Genomic DNA, 19,636 nt, shown 5'->3' with positions numbered 1-19,636 from the left:
TAATAAAAGGAAACATAATTCTAAGCAACTTTCCAATATGCATTAATTACGAATTGTCTATGGTTTTAAGCTATTTATATATGTATTGCTATTGAAAGCAGTGTTTATCTGTCTCTTTTCTGTTCTCTGCCCTGATGGCTCAGACAGTTGAAACAATGTAAGAGAAGCCAGCTGATTAAAAGACCTGTATTTGCTGGGGAACCAAGATTTTTGCAGTATTGTTTAAAAAATAACAAACAGGAGTAAAGCAAATGTTGCTTTCAATAGCAACTGTTTTTACAAATAAGCATTGAAAATGTTTCATAAATGTATATTGGAAAGTTGCTTACAATTTTATTAGGCACATTTTTATTTTTGGGTTGACATGCCCTTTAAATACACATCCTGCTTTCACTAATTTGATTCGAAATCTAGAATCTGAGACATGCACTGCAGAAGATGCCAGCACAGGAAAGTAAGCAGGGTTTTCCATATCAGATACCAAGATTCAAATGAAGGAATACTGACTTTGTACCAGAGGAATATGGGTGACTACATGATCAGTGGTAAAGTATAGTTTATTTTGGACGTCAAATGCCATAAGTCAAAAAAAGACCTTACAGAGATACAAATAAAATGAACTTGGTGCCATTTCTAAATATAGGTATAATGTAAGTAATGAAAAGGGGGAAAAGAGTAGTTTAGTAAATATTCTGAATTTGTGAAATGTTCAAGAGTCAATATGTATTGTGACTTTCATGACTTTCTGCAGTAAATATGTTGGCAAATGCTTTTTAAGTAAATACATAATCAGCTTTGAAGAAGGAACTGCAATGTTCTGAAAGCTTGCTGTGATTATCATCTTAGTTAGCCAATAAAGGTATCACCTTTACACCACTTTTGTTATCCTTCATATCAAAAGTTCTACCCTATAACTCTCAACGTGCTAACACGGTACAAAAAACACTAAGTAAATACACGTGAGTATTTGAAAGGGTTAGGGTTAAGGCAGTTCTTTTGCAAATTTGCTACAACTTTAATCTCAATACCGTGCATTTATGGAGGGTCTATGCACATTGTTGCATTGAAACCTTTTGAAAACTGGTAATACTTTGATTTATAGTTTTCTGCTATATTGATTTAATTTCCAAAAGGTCTGACTGCTTCATGAAATTGCTAAACCTGCTAAATCTGTTTACAATGTTTACAATTTTAATTTGTTTAATTTTATGATTTTTTTGTTTAATTTTATGAATTAATTTAAGCACACCACACAATTCATGCAATTCTATAAACAAAATGAAAATCTTAAAAACTTTAGTTTGTATTTGTCCTTAAAGGAATTCTGTGAAAATGACATTTCCTACATTTTTTTTTTTTTAAATGGAAAATTTTATCAAGCAGTTTCTTATATGCAACACCATATACATGAGTGTATATATTATAAGAATAGGATGAATGGGAAGGGGAGGAAAAGAAGGGGGAAGGGGGAGGGGGTAAAGTAAAGAGTCTGTAAATTTACATTAGCAAAAAAACAGACATTTCCTACATTTTAACATTTACTTAGGCTTTAAATCATGCCACAACAGTTTCTATTACATAAAGGATTTGGTTCCATACAATCACTGGTGGTTTATTGCTTACTGCATAGTGCTGTATACAAAAATAGCACTATATACATAAAGATAAAGTGATACTGACACTAAAAATCTACTCTTCTAAATATTAATATACATTAAAAGTTACTTATAGGTCACATTGATGTCAGTGTCTGGTGTCATCTCCTTAAAGGCTCATTTACTTATCATAGTGTGCAAAGTGCAATTTTTCATCGCAATTGTGCCCAATTCTTTCAGCAAAACTATGCCTCAGCTATTCAACCAGGGTACTGTGGGAACCTTGTTATCACCTGTTTAGTAAAAAGATCACTGTATTGTAAACATATTTTGATCTGCTATGCAACACTAACCCTGCAGCCCTCCTATGTTGGCTTAAAAAAGTTTTATTTCTAATAGTGTTACAGGTATCGGACCTGTTATACAGAATGCACAGGACCTGTGGTTTTCCTGATAAGGGATCTTTCTGTAAATTGGATCTTCATACCTTATATCTACTTAAAAAAATCGTTTTGAAAATTGAATAAACCCAATAGGATTGTTTTGCGACCAGTATTTGGTATAAATGTTGGCCCATTATGTTCTAAAACTTGGACAGTACTATATTAGATTACTTAATCTGAAATTTTGACATATACATCAATCAAACTTCCAGCATACTGTTCATTAAATATTATGTTTCATATTAACTTTACTGTTCCTTTAACATCGAGGACAAAGTTAATTTGAGAGCATGATCAGAGTACATTGCCAATAAATAAACAAATTGCTTCCCATTTCAGTCTATGTTTTACAACACTGCCAAGAGTAATCATAGACATAAATTTCTGTGTTTGTGTAGATTTATGGCACATTCTTTAGCTTAACAATATTTTTACAGAAATTGTGTATACTGAGCACATCTATAATTTGGTTAATTGAGGCTTCGGATGAATGCTGCATTCTGGAGTAATCCTATCTAATGTGTGCTGTCATGCTGCCTGCATTTGGAGTGAGAGACGTCCCTATGGGCATTCATTGAAAAGGATCGTGTGGTATGTGTTTTATGATGTTACCAATTTGCTACCAATTTCTTGAGGATCAAGATTTAATGGCAGCCCTTGTAAATATGTTAAGTGCTCTGTGTGGGTCTTACTAACTATTTCATTTAGGAATTGTACATGGTGAAGGGAACTCCAGGTATTGGAGGAGTACACGTCTGTGCAACAACTAAAAGTCAATTATATGTACAACGTATTTGCCAATAGAGTTTAGGTGGGTATTCCCCGGCCATATTGGAATTTATCCCAACACAGCCTGAAGACCATCTATATGGGCAGTTTTGTTATCCACCTGTATGACCATATATTATTGGTGGTTTATGGTCTGAATAAGGGACCTGAAGAACTGTGCCTTTGAGCTGTTGAGCCTTTATTCATTCTGGACAGTATTCCAGCTCATGGCCTATAAATACCTGAACAAAATATATCGTAGTGGAACACTGATATATTTGACTTTTTTCTTTTCAAGCGTACTATACACCATTATTGTATTGAATGAGTTGCAGGTCAGATAAGAGGCTTGTGTGAGATTGGGACACATAATAACATGGGTGAATTGGAAGCCTGAGGAAGGAGCATCCTGTCACTTCTAAATTACCCTAAGACCTCCCACATGTGATGATTATAGGCATAAGCTCTATGATTAGATAGTATTACACACCAGTCTCTCTCTGCCTGCCCCCCCCCCTCCGGTCTGGCATTTCAGCCAGATGGCCAGCTTTAAAGATCATATAGTTATTATTCAGTGATAAAAAAAAATTCTTACACAGTCTATTAAATTGTTTTCAACTTTAATGGTTGAATTGTGAGGTCATTATCAATATATTTAAGACAGAGACATTTTGTGCATACTGCTACTAAAAAATGCCTTACCCTTTAAACAACACAGGGATTGTTTGTCCATATATTGCAATATATTTAAGCTGGCCAACTACGTCAAAGTCATCCCATATCTGGCCAGTCCTACGCTTAATTTTCATCTGATTCATTAAGAATTCAATTGCTTAATTATACATTTTACAAAGGGACTAAGTTTTACCTGCAACTTACTAGCTGCTTTCAAAGTAAAACTCCCAAACTTGGCTGCCCTTTTATTAGACACCAGTGGGATCACCTGACTATAGCTGGGAGGGGTGGGAGCTACAACATGGAGCTGGTCACTGCTCCTGTATAACTATAACAAACAAGGGAAAGTTGTGCTCACCACTATTTTTTAAAACCATTAGGCGGGGGTGCAATGAAGGTGTGACCACAAAATACATATAGTCAACTACAAGAGGTCCTCTGCACTCAACCCATTATCAATATATTTAAGACAGAGACATTTTGTGCATACTGCTACTAAAAAATGCCTTACCCTTTAAACAGAGGACCTCTTGTAGTTGACTATATTTATTTTGTGGTCACACCCTCATTGCACCCCCGCCTAATGGTTTTAAAAAATAGTGGTGAGCACAACTTTCCCTTGTTTGTTATAGTTATACAGGAGCAGTGACCAGCTCCATGTTGTAGCTCCCACCCCTCCCAGCTATAGTCAGGTGATCCCACTGGTGTCTAATAAAAGGGCAGCCAAGTTTGGGAGTTTTACTCTGAAAGCAGCTAGTAAGTTGCAGGTAAAACTTAGTCCCTTTGTAAAATGTATAATTAAGCAATTGAATTCTTAATGAATCAGATGAAAATTAAGCGTAGGACTGGCCAGATATGGGATGACTTTGACGTAGTTGGCCAGCTTAAATATATTGCAATATATGGACAAACAATCCCTGTGTTGTTTAAAGGGTAAGGCATTTTTTAGTAGCAGTATGCACAAAATGTCTCTGTCTTAAATATATTGATAATGGGTTGAGTGCAGAGGACCTCTTGTAGTTGACTATATGAATTGTGAGGTGCCATCTTGTTTGCAGGTCATATAGATTAGTTTATCCCTGCAAATAAAATGCAACACAGTGTGGTTCTACAAGATACTACTGGACACCACAGCAAAATAATTTTAACTCCCTCTTACAAAAAACCCTCATCCAAAAACATGGGGAAGGTTGGCTGTCTTGATTTTTTATGCATCATTCAAGACTCCAAAAACCTCAGGCCCCATTTAGCTGCTGGGTCTACTTTCCCTATTGTTATGCCAACTACATGCTTTTTAGAGAAATAGAAAACCATTTTATTTTGTGAAATCACTATATTGGATATGCTAAGTTAAAAACCATGCTTACTGCTATAGACAACAAATAATGACAAATGAAAGGAAATATTAAATAAGCTTAACAAAGGCATCTGTGGAATATGAAAATGTGCTATTATGTCCCCTCTTTTAAAAGATTGCCGGGGTTAAATATAGCTGTTTTTGACATACATTTTGTGTTGTCACAGGATGTGATGTAACTCATTTTATGAATGGTCACTTTGTTGCACTTTCCTGTGCTTCCAGCTTCTCATTGCATAAGCCTGGGGTTTGAGAACATTTCTTATTACTGTTTTTGTGTTATAGTTATTACAGTACATACTACTGGATGTACAGTACAGTAGGTTATTTGTCCCACATTAAAAACAATATTTTCAGATGATGGCATATAATTGACTCATCCATGGGGATTCATTATATAATTAGCAGCATGTTTTTTTCAAGTCACAATCCAGTGATGAAACAAACTTGAGGTTTTGGCCACCATCATACCACCAGAATTTTCAAAAAGACTTCCAGTACAGGTATGGGACCTGTTATCCAGAGTGCTCGGGATAAGGGGTCTTTCTGTACTTTGGATCTCTAAAATTAAATAACCCCAATAGGACTGTTATGCCTCAATAAGGATTAATTATATATTTTTTTAAATCAAGGACACATTACTATTTTATTATTACAGAGGAAATGTAAATTAGAATTATTTGATTGAAATAGAGTCTATAGGAGATGGCCTTTCCGTAATTTTAAGCTTTCCGGATAACGCCCTTCCAGATACCTGTACTGGTGTTTTTGCCCACACGGTTTTGATGGAATCAGTCTTGTTTGTAAAATATATGTGTTATTACATCAGTTGGATATTGCACAAATGCCAATTGGTGTCTGATAATGATAAGCACGTAGCTGTAACTTGTCATTTCCTAAGGGATCTAGTTCAGGGGCTCCCAGTTGGATATAACATGGTAACTAACAAAAAAGTATAGAAAGGGCATGTATAGTAGGATTAAAGCATAGTCCCTGCAAAAGTACGGTAGATGACAATGTTTGATTGTTACATGAAGAGATTTATATCCTAACATGGTAGTGGGTTAGTCCCATAAAAACACGTTTATGTTAACAGCTGCTGTTCTAGTGTAAAACTGACAATAAAAGAATGTGCCTGAACGTTTAGGGACAGGTGTGCACATTTAGGAAATATATTATATAAATGTTATGACAGTGGGGTTAAACACCAAGCCAGTTGCACTGTGAAACATAAGAACCAATCCAAACTTTCATGTTTGGGAACGACAGGTGATTGCATTTGATCTGTCTGAAGCAGCATGTCATATAGAATGTTGATCCTCAGGGAAATTCATTTGCGCTGCATAATCTAGAAGGCTTATTTTTCTACAGAAGAACCTTGTGGCTGGTTAAAACAAGCAACTTTATAGTTAAAAATAGCAATACATATTTATAATGATATTGTTTACATGCCACATAGACTGAAACTCAGAATCAGTCATTACCATGGAATCAGCCCTTTATCTTGCCTGCAGATGGATCCATTGTGACAGCCGGGTGCAGGCACACGCGTTGGCTTTTGACAGTAAAATTTGAGAGTTTTCATGGAATCTACAGTTTGTGCCTGCACCCAGGCCAATGCAATGGATCTAAGTGCAGGCAAAGTAAAGGGCTAATTCCAGCGTAATGGCTGATTCTCAGCCTGTGTTTCTCAGCAGGCCAAGTTTCAGGCCAAATTTCAGCCCAGGTTCCAGCTTAAACTTGGGGCAGGGACCTTCTTCTTCCTTTGTCTCTTAACACCTAACTCTTCATTTCTGTTAACTATGTATATTTATTTAGGGAATAATGTACCTCACTGAAAATAAAAGCATATTAGAAGTCACCAAGGAATTCCATGATCATATAAAGGCATAAGGTTGGAGGCCATGGAACTTTCAGGCAACTTCTAATATCTTCGTACTTTACAACAGGAGGTACATTTTTTATTTTTAAAATACGCATGTTTCATGTTTTCATATTTTCATATGACCCAAATACACACACATATATGTAAAATATACATACCGTACATGTATATATTAGAGGAGTTGGCTTTGTCCTATCTGACCAACCTTTGGTTTTGTTGGCCATCACATAAATTATTTCATAAAGCAAAACCTTTTTTAAATTCTGTACCATTAATGTAAAATACAATAAAAGTTATAATTGCTAGCCATGTGAGATTTTGCTTATCATATCCCAGAAGAAAAATGCCTAGTTTAAGGGAGGAACTCTACGATGCGACAGGTGCAGACACGTTGCCATGCGACGAAACGCATGCAACGTGTTGGATGTTTTGAAGAAACAGGAAGCGAAGGAGCAGTGGCGGAACTACCATGGGAAGCAGGGGGTGCGAGCGGGCCAGGGCCCACACTCCTTCAGGGCCCCCCGGCAGCCACTGAAATGAATGAAATACAGAGGGGGGCAGGGGCCCGGCTGCACGTCACGCACCAGGGCCCGCATCCTCTAGTTACGGTACTGCGAAGGAGATTCGCATGCAAATACAACATTTATCCGACTGTCGGATGAAAACGCAGCACGCTCCCTTACTCTCAGAGAGCCGCTAGAATTGTCTATTTTGCCAGTGTTACACTTGAGTATTATAGCATGCTCTTACAATAATGTATGTGTGTATATTTTTATTTGTATAGTGCTCCTTGAGGGCAAAGCACTGTACAGCAATACAGTAAATTAGTATTGACAAACAATGGGTCATTGAATTTATAATAATATGAGCTATATCTTTTAAAATGGCATTGACACTAACTAACATTGACACTAACTATGGGGAAAACAAGCATTTTTCTATCTATAGGTAAATAAAACCTCAACACAGTCTTTTTGTTTATGTCCTAATCTACTACAGCACAACTATTCCTCTGCAGGGAATACACTCTGTTGTTCTAGGTCTAGGATGATGCAGCAATGCTTTCCGTCATGCACGTTCCAGTGTTTGTAACATTCTTCTTCATACACTGATATTAATGCACTGGCATAACAAGCTTCACATTCTTATAATTTATAGGTATTTATATGAACACATTCAGCTTATTTATCAAATATCAAACGGTGGAATACTGTGGAATACTGAAGGATTCCAAGTAGTTTGACATGTTCCCCATTTAGCAGAACTTCCATGACAGTCTGGAACATTTTCTAGGATTCGTACGATTTTCGTGTGGAGAGTCCAGACATTTTTTGCCCCACGGAGATCGGTCATTTGGTTGATCAGACAGGTTAAAAGATTTCTGTTGGCTGCCGATAATTTCTCTGCATGTATTGCCGATCGGACAATTTTCACTGGGAGACTGTCACCAGCTTTTGTCAGACGTAACTTTTGTACGTTTGCTGTAGGGTCAGAACATTGGCTGATCTGTTCTTTTACTGATTTATTTGATCTGAATAGTTGTGGCAAGTAGGGAGATGGGGAAGTCCGATCGTGATCACATTTTACTAGCTCAAGAGGATTGCATTAGGATTTAGTTCAGTCACTCATATCTTCCGAATTTCAAGGAAAGCACTTGAGCTGACTCACAAATAGGTTCTATTTTTAGGGATTCTGTTGATATCCAACATAAATACTATATTTCCTGTTGCAGTGTGAGAAAAGCCAGGCCCTTGTAGAGATCATGCCAGTTATAGCACCATGTGAAATATACTTGTACCATTGTAGGATGCATCCCTTAAATCTCTGTATGTTATTTTATCTTGCCATGAATGCTGAAACATATTCCAAATACTCTCAATTTGCTTACCATGCATAAATGCAGTATGCTGCCTAAAATATCTTGTATAGGTTAAAGTGGATTGGGCTGATCCCTTAGGTGCCAGCCAGGCCAGTTGTGCCTGATATTTTTATCATCATCATTGTTATTATGGTCATATTATTGTTATTGTGTGTAATCTGAGCTATCCTGACCACAGATAGTTAAGTGTCCAGCTAGTGATATGAGCATGGGTTACATTGCGATTCACACATCAGGATTAGGGCCTTCGTAAGTGGAAGTGTCCCATGAAGGTGTAGTGGAACTACAACACTCAGGCTACTGTACATAAAAATAGGAATGATTGGATGCCAGGAGGTTCTTAAAGGAATAGTTCAGCGTGAAAATAAAAACTGAATAAAAAAAGAAAAATGTTTCTAATATAGTTAGTTAGCCAAAAATGTAATGTATAAAGGCTGGAGTGACTGGATGTGTAACATAATAGCCAGAACACTACTTCATGCTTTTCAGCTCTCTAACTCTGAGTTAGTCAGCGACTTGAAGGGGGGCCACATGGTACATATCTGTTCAGTGAGTTCGCAATTGATCCTCAGCATTCAACTCAGATTCAAAAGCAACAGATATGACCCATGTGGCCCCCCCTTCAAGTCTCTAATTGGTTAGTGCCTGGTAACCAGTCAGTGGAAACCAAGAGAGCTGAAAAGCAGGAAGTTGGGCTATGTTCCGTTATGTTAGACATCCAGTCACTCCAGTCTTTATACATATTTGGCTAACTAACTATATTAGAAACATTTTTTATTTTGCACAGCCTATCTATTTACCCAGTTTTTATTTTGACACTGAACAATTCCTTTAAGGTGAAACAAAAAGGATGATTTATTAGTCCAAGACTATAAACCCCGGGTCTACTCACATAGATTTGAGGTATTAGCAGATGAATTGTCAGTCAAACAGGTAAGAGAGTGTATAAACAATCACGAGAGAAAGCTGCATTTTGCTAAAAAGTGAAAACATCGGAGAGATGTAGTTGCAGATTTACATAATGTCGAATATTGAGGGTTAATTAACCCTCGATATTCGACTGCCGAATGTAAATCCTTCGACTTCGAATATCGAAGTCGAAGGATTTACCGCAAATAGTTCAAAAAATGTTCCATCGAACGATTAAATCTTCAAATCGTTAGATTCGAAGGATTTTAATCCATCGATCGAACGATTTTTCTTCGACCTAAAAATTGTCCCCATAGGCTAACTTGGCACCTCGGTAGGTTTTAGGTTGCGAAGTAGGGGGCCGAAGTTTTTTTAAAGAGACAGTACTTCAACTATCGAATGGTCAAATAGTCGAACGATTTTTAGTTCGAATTCGTAGTCGAAGGTCAAATTAGCCAATTCGATGGTCGAAGTAGCCAAAAAAAACATTCGAAATTCAACGTTTTTTTTCTTCTATTCCTTCACTCGAGCTAAGTAAATGGGCCCCGTAATGTAAAGTGTACATCATTTGTAGCCTTTGCTTTGTTTTATAGGCAATTAGTTTAAAAATAAATATTTCTATTTTAATTTAACAATGTGGAATTTGTGCAGGTTGATTGCCAAGCTGGTAGATGTTTTGGGAATCTGGTCAGATTTAGGTAAAAAAAAAAAAATTAAAAACCCTGCGAATGTGACCAGAAAGGGTATAAATGCTGCAAAATTCTAATTTTAGTAGGAAAAGCCTCGGGATTTGTTTATGCTTGAGATGGTATAGAAATATTCTGGCCCAAAAGAGAACAATAATAAAGCTATTGTAATATATCTCCTGGCTGGCTGTGCTGTGAGACTTCTATCCTTCAATGATGATGATATGCTTCTCTAAATTTCCCTGTGTTGCACAAGAAGCTGGACATACAGTGCATGACTCTCATGCTGACAAAAATCAATGCTGTGAAGTTTTCCAGACTTCCTGTGAGTGTGGAAGCTGATTTGATTACTTGCATGTGCTTGTCTGCTGCTGCTGCAAGTAAGATTATTATTATTATGTATTTTTAGAGCACCAACATATTGCGTAGCACTGGTGTGACAGGTCTTACTCATCCATGTGGTTTGGTGCTGTTTACAGTGGTATACTTAGATGCAATGACTGTACAGACATTTGTACATAGTAATACTTTGCATAATAAGTGTCTTTTTTTTGGAAAGAAAAGGTCTAAAAGTCAACATAAACTTTCCTTTGTCCAAATTTTACTCACAAAACCCCTTTCATATGTATGCATTTTATATCTTAGTTGGACTGTGAATAGCGACCTTCTTTTTCCCGATGACAACTACAGTGAAACCTCAATTTCACACACCCTGATTTTAAGTTTTCCCTCATTTTACATTGTTGTTTTGTGGTCCCACCTCTATATTATGCATGATACATTTCTCTGATTCTACATTTTCCTGGAGTATACACCATTCTTTTCTGATCCCCTTAAGAATGTAAAATGGGGTTTCTACTGTATGTCAGCATTTTGAGTTTAGGTGTCACTAAAGGTGATCTGTGGTTTTACTGCAAAGGTTTTGGTTCATGTATCTGTTTTCTGTGGAAAGGTTGCACTGCTATAATGATGACACAGTGGCTAAATCAGCTGTACTCCAGAAAAAACTCCAAATCCCACAATGCCTTGTATGCTTCTTCACTGCTTTGTTAGAAAGTAGCTTCTGAGTGACATTTTCTTCTCCATTATGCAAAATAAAGTATATATTTTGTGTGACATTCGTCCCTTCCCTTTTAATATTGATGCAGATATATTCTTTGGGTCCAACATTAAGGGGCGGCAGATTAGAGTTCACTGCAGAAAAACCCACTCACTTTCTATTCACTCCAATGGAATTTGGGAACGTTATGGGAACGTTCACCCACTGATAAATACGCTTCTAAAAATCCCATAGGAATGAGTAGAATTTAGGTTTTTCTGTGATGAGCTGTAATTTCATCTGTAAAATCTGCCCCTAAGTGAGAAGGCAACCATAATTTCCCATCACTATACTGGCACCTTATGGTATAACACAAGCTACTTATTCTTTCTCCTGCACTACAGTGACATACACAATTCCTGGGTTACATCCCATATCCTCCAAAAACAGGATTGAACACTCTACTAAACGAAGTATTGATTCATTAACCTTTGCTTAACTGCAATGAATAGGGTCCCATCTGGCCAATATTTTACTAGCTAAGCCTACAAAAATGGTTGTTGGTTCCGTTGTTATCAACAGGAAAGGATAACAATCCAAATAAGAAAAACAGTATTTTTTAACAGAAAAGCTGCAAAGCCTAGCAATGCACAACATGATGAAAACTGCATTGTCTAAACCTAACCTTTTTTTTTGCTGCCATCAAGATCCCACTTTTACCCCTGCAGAATTGTACAGGTGTAATAATTGTGGACCAATCTGATATGCTGGACTGTACATAGGTTTTCAGAGGCCAAACAGTTACAGAACCCCAGGCAGCTGTACCACCACCACCCCATTAACTGTCCAATTTGAAGGAACTATAGTTGTAAAAGTTATCAACTTAGTTATCAACTTAAAACTATCAACCCTTTTTTTTTTTTAAAAGATGACTCCTGCTTGGAGATCTAGTACAGTTCATAATGCAATGCTACAGAAAAAAACTTGAACTGAACCTGTCTCCACTATACATGGAGGAATGTTTGACAGTAACCCAATGGAGACTTAAGATTTAACAAGACTTGTGTGGCGATGCAGATTTTACTACCAGTCCCAATTAGATGCTTGGAAACAATAGCAATGCTAAATAAATTTTCTGTAGAATAGTAGGGACTTTGTTTGGTTCAATCTTCTCCCTGAGCCCCAGCATTTCTTTAGAAACACCCTTATATAATTGCAAGGTACAGATAAATGAAACATATACTGTATGTCTTAGCTATTCAGTTATAATGTCCAAAAACACACTGTAATTAATATTCAGGCCTAGCTTCCTGTATGTAACAACACATATAAGCATTACCTCAAAATGTAACCTATATGTTGGGTCCATCAATCACTTTCCTGGGTCCCTCTAGGAAGTGGGGGGAGGTAGCCTCAGGCTAAAGTCGTGCAGGGCTGAAACACAGACTGCTGAAAAAGCAGGCTGAGAATCAGCCCCTTACCTTGACTGCACCCTGATTCATTGTATCAGCCTGGGTGCCATAAGCCTCAGAGTTTGGCAATTGCTGCTGTAAAATAATTTCTAATGCAGTCAGCCAATTGGTCTATTAGAATGGCATCACTGTTTGAGTGCCTGGGAGATTTTATCTGCCAATTGAAGTTTCTCTTTCCCACAATTTTCTGCATCACTAATTCTTGAACGAATGGCAGTTGTAGCAACTAGCAAATGCCTTATCCTACAAAAGAGAAAAGAACTTAGAAACAGAATATTTGGATGCAGACCATAGAAGCATGACCAAGTTATCTGGAAGTAATGAGCACTGTTATATGATAACTATAACAGAAATATTGGTGGGGAAATTATTAAGGCTGGGGAAATAATTTGGATGATTGGAAGCTGTTTAGGAGCAGTAGAATGAATCAATAGGTGGGGACGTCTCTGTATTTTAAACCTAGTCATGTAACACGATTTTACCGGGCCAAAAAAAAAAAAAAAAATCTATGCGCTATTGGAAACTGCAGTTTTTTTATGTGCAATGCTACAGATACATGCCTACCTACATTTAAAAAAATATATCAATTAGGGTGTTTTGACACATTTCCAGGATCTGCCCCAACCTTATTGAGTTACACCTAAACATGCCCCAATCCACACAAATTCCCGAACCATTTGGGATTGAAGCCTTCATCTGTGCACCCCAAACAGCCATAAAGTATGAAGACATATGCAAATATACTGCATGATCTTCCTCTAGCTAGATACACATTGACAATAACTTCTGATACCATAGATATTAACTTGTAATGTGTATAATTCCAATGACTACACATCATGATGAAGTGTTTTCCACTCCATCATTGTCTTAGTCACTGTTACCAACCCTGGCTAAAAAATGCCCTAGCTCAGAACTACTGCGGTGCCTGTTGATGGAAGACAAAGAGGCAAATTCAGTAAAGGACGGATTTTGCCAGTGAACAATCCGCCACACTTCTCGCCAATTTTTCAGGTACAAATTCGTTACCACTGTGCTAATTCACTAAAATGCAAAGTTGTGTCTCAGCAGCCCGAATGCTGGTGAAGTTTCGATAGCATTCATTTGTCAGTGCAAGCATTTCATATTGATTCTGCGTTCAATTCTGCCTAGTGAAACTTCGTTAGTACTCGCTTAGGTCAGTTTGAATAGGGCGGGTACATATAGGTCCTATATCTCTATATTAGAGATGGTGCAAATGCTTGAAGTGTCCACTTGTTATTACAAATGTCCTAGATAGCTGAATAAAGACAAAAGAGATCCTCTAATGCCCTAGACATGAGCCCACTCTAAAACAAATGTGGCGTGCCGCTCAACTTGGTTGAAAAATATTGTTAACACAAAATCTTTAATAGTTAGCAATTCCACTTTAAAATATGAAAAAACACCAGCGTTTTTTAGAACTCGTATGGCTTTCTGGCATACAGGATATGATGACACTGACATAAGATTAAGGAAGATTTAGTTTAATTTTATCAGTTTGCCAGGTCTAAGGTTGCAAAGGAAACTCTGGCGAAAGAGGTAACATTCTGTAAAATTCGCACATTAGTAATTTTACGAAGTAACGATCGTTCGCCTGAGCGAAAATTGTCTGGCGATAGGGTGAGAAACTATGCTAGCAAAGATATTTTTCACTAGCGAATTGCCTCTATGCCTGTTAGTACATTGGCGATGCAGATTGGATTTCTGGTGAATTTTCGCTAGCGACAGACTTTTTACCCTTTAGTAAATCTGCTTACTGAACTCAGGGATGTGGAGGATACTGGGAGTTGCATCTGTACTACTTTGAAGTGTTGTAAGTCAGAAAAGGCACTTTCACGCATAAATAATAATAATGCTTGTTGTGATTATTTACTTGTGATTACATATAATTTAAATGGTAAGAACCCTTATATACAAAACCCCCTTTTTGAATATATTATTCACATGCTGTGTGGACATGTGTCATTGTTCAACCTCATCTACTATGTATCTATGTAGCAAATTGGGTGACATTTTTACAAGCTTTATAGAAAGACCAACAGGGAGAGAGAGAGAGGAACTATAAGGTAAGGAAAATAAGGGAACTACAAGTTTCAGATTCCTGCTCTGAATTTAAAATCTATCTTCTATCTATCTCTAGAAAAGATGAACACATTCTGCAAAAACTCTAGCAGGAAAGATGAAAATACAGAGTGTTTAAAGATGGGGAATCCAGACATTTGGCCACGTAGCTTACTGGGTGGAGTGTAGCTTCATTTTTGCCAGATGGCATACTAACAGTGTTTGGCCACCACAAGTTATGACTTATTTGATAACTTGCCCTTTATTACAGGATTAAATGACTGGTTCTCTAGGTCTCAGTCTAAAGCAGTTTAAATACCACTGCTACAGTTGTAATAATATAATAGTGTACTCTTATGAAAGATTGTTATTCTGAGCAGGCCACTTTGCATGACATATGACATATTATGGCCACTGCTTGGTGGCTAATTAGATTATAGGGGGTCAAGCCCAGCACTAAATAGCAGCTGGAGCCTGAATAAGGAATATTGGGCACAAATGGGCTTGGTAGTATATTTGTTTTGATGAAACTATGGAAGTATACTTAGCACGTAAGCAATTTGTCTGGTGTAACAAAATTGCTTCAAGAAGACACCAAAAATTAACGTTATGTTCTATATTCTACACTTATTATTTTCCTTAAATACTGTATTGACAGAGGAAGTTAGTGTCTGTCTTCTGCTTTCCCAAGAGAATGCTGGAAATCTGCCATTCCCCATGAAGGAAATATATATGTGTACGGGAGGTAACTCAATATTAACTTGCTGTGTTGGCTCTTGGCTTCCTCTCTCTTTATTTTCCATGTGGTTTCCTACACATATATTTAAGCAATGCTGAAATGCTTTCATTTGTGTCTATCCACTGCTAAAGACTCGACATCCCAAGGTATCTAAACGGCAACATCAGGATCACGAATGCAATATATTGGTGGCAAACTCTGGTTTTCCTAAATGTGTAGTACAGTTATTTTGCTGCTGATAATGTAGACATATGCAGAGATGTTATTTAGCAAAGGCAAAGAATTACCTGACAAAGAAGATTTTTTGTGGACTATACCCAGTGTATATAAATAATATTATTATGGTGTGTGTTAGCCACAGTTGTTTACCTATGACTTCCAAAATATATACAAACAGTGAGGTTGTTAGTAATCCAGCATTATATGAAGCCATGGCTTTTCTCTATGGGTAGAGGAAGGCCTGATTCAATCATAAAAGGGAGGGAGCTTTATGTCAGAATTCTGCATCTGGGTACCATATTTATGCATCTGGTGGTATCTCTACATTTTTATGTTTTATAGCACCAACGCTATATAAATGCATAATCTATGCAGCTTGTTATGTTGTTTAAGGAGTAGTAGTCATAACAACTTTGTTGAATTAGTAAATCTCAGCACCCATAGTCGCAATATGACATCAATTCTAGGAAATGTTGATACTGTGTGGCATCATGTTGGTGCAGCAAATTCAAAATAAAATTGGAGTAAACATGGAAAATTAGACCAGTGGCATTACTTAAAATTGAGGATCACCCGTGGCTGTGGTGTTTCCTTTCTTTATAGTGTTGTGTACACTGTACATAGGTTACAATACAAGATTTTAGCACAAATTAGATATATATATGAAACTTGGGTTCATACATTGCAGATATAACCATTGTGTATTTTCAGTAACAAACAATGGCTTCCCATTACGAACACACAGGTTCAACACCAGATGATTGAACAGTTTGAGTCTCAGGGTTTTCTTTTGTTTCCAAATCTCTTGCTAGATTGTAGTATGCTCTCACTTTACTCTACTCAGTATTTAGAAACACAATCAGTCAGTGGCCTCTGGGATCTCCTCTGGTTTCTGTTAATGTGTCAATGTGCTCTCATTAGTAGAATGCTTCTTAGTCACATATGCACAATATTAATTTACCTGTGTGAGAGAGAAAGTGTGAGAAAGAGAGAGGAAGGCATCACCTGAATAGATGAATATGAAGAAAAACTCTGACAGGTCACCTTGACTGCATGTTACAGAAGGTGCCCACTATACCCTGAAGGCATGCAGGCTGCAGTCTGGAGATCCAGGCAAATTAATCAAATATGACACTCAATATGCTGCCCCACTTACTAACAGAAAATCGAGAGAGAGCTGCATAAAAGCAATAAAGCGTGGAACATTTACTACTGCAGCATACAGTATATACTGAAATTGTTTGTCTATTTCCACTTGAAAATGGATTGAAAACTTCTGTAATCAACGCATCACTTGCTTTTATTTTTATTCCCTTTCAAAAATATTGTATTTTAAGGGTCATGACCACAAACTGTGAGAGGCAAAGGGTAACCACGTTGTTATACAATGTCATATATCTGTTTATATATAATTATATACCTAGAGCAAACAATTAGCAATTCGATTTTAATCAGCTCTCATCAGTCTTCTGCACGTTTAATAATGAAAGCAAATCTTTGATTGGCTGCTAATGTTTATTGTATTGGTGCAAAGTCGTTCAGTGTTAACAAACTGGACCTGCTTTGTGTCTGTTATTGTCTCTTTCTTTTTATATTCTATAACAAAGAATATGTAGATCTACGTCAGTTTATATTTGTGACCTCCATTTACAATTGTATTGGCATGTTGCATTTTGTTTGTTAACAAGGATCTGCTTGGTGCAAACAATAAAGACATTTAAAAAAAAACTGCTCATTTTCCCATTTGTTTTTCTCACATTTAAAGGGCAGCACAGTGTTGCAGATATTAATGTATGTCTAATCTATATAAAGGGCTGTGCAGCCTCTACTCTTGCAAATGTGTTGACTGCAACCATCCAGCAGAGCATACATAAACTAGTAAAACTTTTAAGTTAATCCTTGCTGTATGATTGATGTGACAAAATGTGATAATGTTACAGCTGGTCTTTAGCATACAGGTCAGGCTGATCTTTCAGATACACATAGGGTTGCCACCTTTTCTGAAAAAAAATAACGGCCTTCCTATATAATTATCTTTTTTCCCTATTAATAACATTGGGATCAGCCATCATTTTTACCGGCCAGGTGGCAACCCATATCGGAAGCCAGAAGAACCTCTCCTCTTGGGGCTTTATTGGTATGGTAATATTCTCTGAACTTTGTGTGCTGTGAGTAGGGGGATACAGAGTGAACCTGGCTTCACCTGCTGTAATCTGAGACAGAGCCAGCAATATGTATAATATTGTGCTCCATACATAGGTATCCGACTGACTGACCCACAGGACAAGTCATCGCTGCCTTTCTATTGTACAGATTGTTTGAGCAGAGAATATGCATAATCAGAATAGTGGGAAGTAAAGAGAAGCTGCAGCTCATCAATCATCTGCTGATGTACCAGAGAAGGAGCATCGTCAGATAAGATTTACCAAAGCACCGACAGAACCCCAAACTGACCAATATCTATAGTACAAGTTTGGGAACCATAGTTATTGTTGCTGAAAACCAAATCCTTCCCTTGACTGGAAGATGAATAGGAAAGGGCCTGAATAGAAAGATGTGTAATCAAAAGTAGCAATAGCAATATATGTGTAGCTTTACAGAGCATTTGTTTTTTGATGGGGTCCCCATTTGAAAGTTGTAAAGAAGAAGAAGAAGGCAAGTTATTTAAAAAACTATAAAACAAAACAAAACATTAAGACCAATTGAAACGTTGAATGTAGGAAATCAGCCATAAATGGATGCCAAATTTCTTGCCTTCAGACACCACATATGGCTTCATGAATTCATAAAAGGATACTGTCATGGGAAAAACATTTTCAGTTAATAGCGCTGCTCCAGCAGAATTCTGCACTGAAATCCATTTCTCAAAAGAGCAAACAGATTTTTTTATATTCAATTTTGAAATCTGACATGGGGCTAGACATATTGTCAATTTCCCAGCTGCCCCAAGTCATGTGACTTGCGCTCTGATAAACTCCAATCACTCTTTACTGCTGTACTGCAAGTTAGAGTGATATCACCCCCTCCCTTTTCCCCCCAGCAGCCAAACAAAAGAACCAGATAGCAGCTCCCTAACACAAGATAACAGCTGCCTGGTAGAGCTAAGAACAACACTCAATAGTAAAAAACCATGTCTCACTGAGATACATTAAGTTACATTGAGAAGGAAAAACAGCAGCCTGCCAGAAAGCATTTCTCTCCTAAAGTGCAAGCACAAGTAACATGACTGGGGGCAGCTGGGAAATTGACAAAATGTCTAGCCCCATGTCAGATTTCAAAATTGAATATAAAAAATCTGCTTGCTCTTTTGAGAAATGGATTTCAGTGCAGAATTCTGCTAGAGTAGCACTATTAACTGATGCGTTTTGGAAAAAACATATTTTCCGATGACAGGATCCCTTTAAGGTTTTTATGAATCATGTTTATATTGATGCACAGCTGTTTTGTACTCGTGTATACTAATTATGTTGTTATAACCCAACCATATAAAGAGTTTTCTCAGTGTAGGGGTCTGTAAGAGGTCAGTGAGATTTTCACATTTCACAGCACAAGGGAAGAACTGGAGTGCAAAGTAATGGGAACAATTGCATTTGTTTTACGTTTCCTTTTTAAGAATCTGTTTCTAAATTTAGAAGCTCCCTCTTTTATTAGGAAGTTGATTATCCATGCGTCGGCAGCTTTCTAGAGAAAAGGCAGACCTAACATCAGCTGATAACACAGACCCTTAGCCGGTTGAATGGTACCTACAAAAATGTATTTCTCAGCACCTTGTTAATGTGAACCTGGAAAGGAATATGTTTTCCCTAAGAAGCTGCACCACCATTACCAGCAGAAATGCAGAGCTCAACTTTCATCCTTTGATAAATTTGCTCTTAAAAATCCTATACT

At 37.2% G+C, this 19,636-nt stretch overlaps 1 protein-coding gene across 3 annotated transcripts in view; it reads left to right on the top strand.

Moving 5' to 3' along the window:
• Nucleotides 1–19,636, top strand: part of clip2.L (CAP-Gly domain containing linker protein 2 L homeolog) — a 69,469-nt gene that overhangs the window by 1,160 nt on the left and 48,673 nt on the right. The gene's annotated exons all lie outside the window — the stretch shown is intronic.

This window comes from Xenopus laevis, chromosome 2L (assembly GCF_017654675.1).
Source record: "Xenopus laevis strain J_2021 chromosome 2L, Xenopus_laevis_v10.1, whole genome shotgun sequence".
In the NCBI taxonomy this organism is placed as follows: domain Eukaryota; kingdom Metazoa; phylum Chordata; class Amphibia; order Anura; family Pipidae; genus Xenopus; species Xenopus laevis.
The sequence above is the reverse complement of the archived record's forward strand: the minus strand, read 5'-3'. Positions and strand labels throughout refer to the sequence as shown.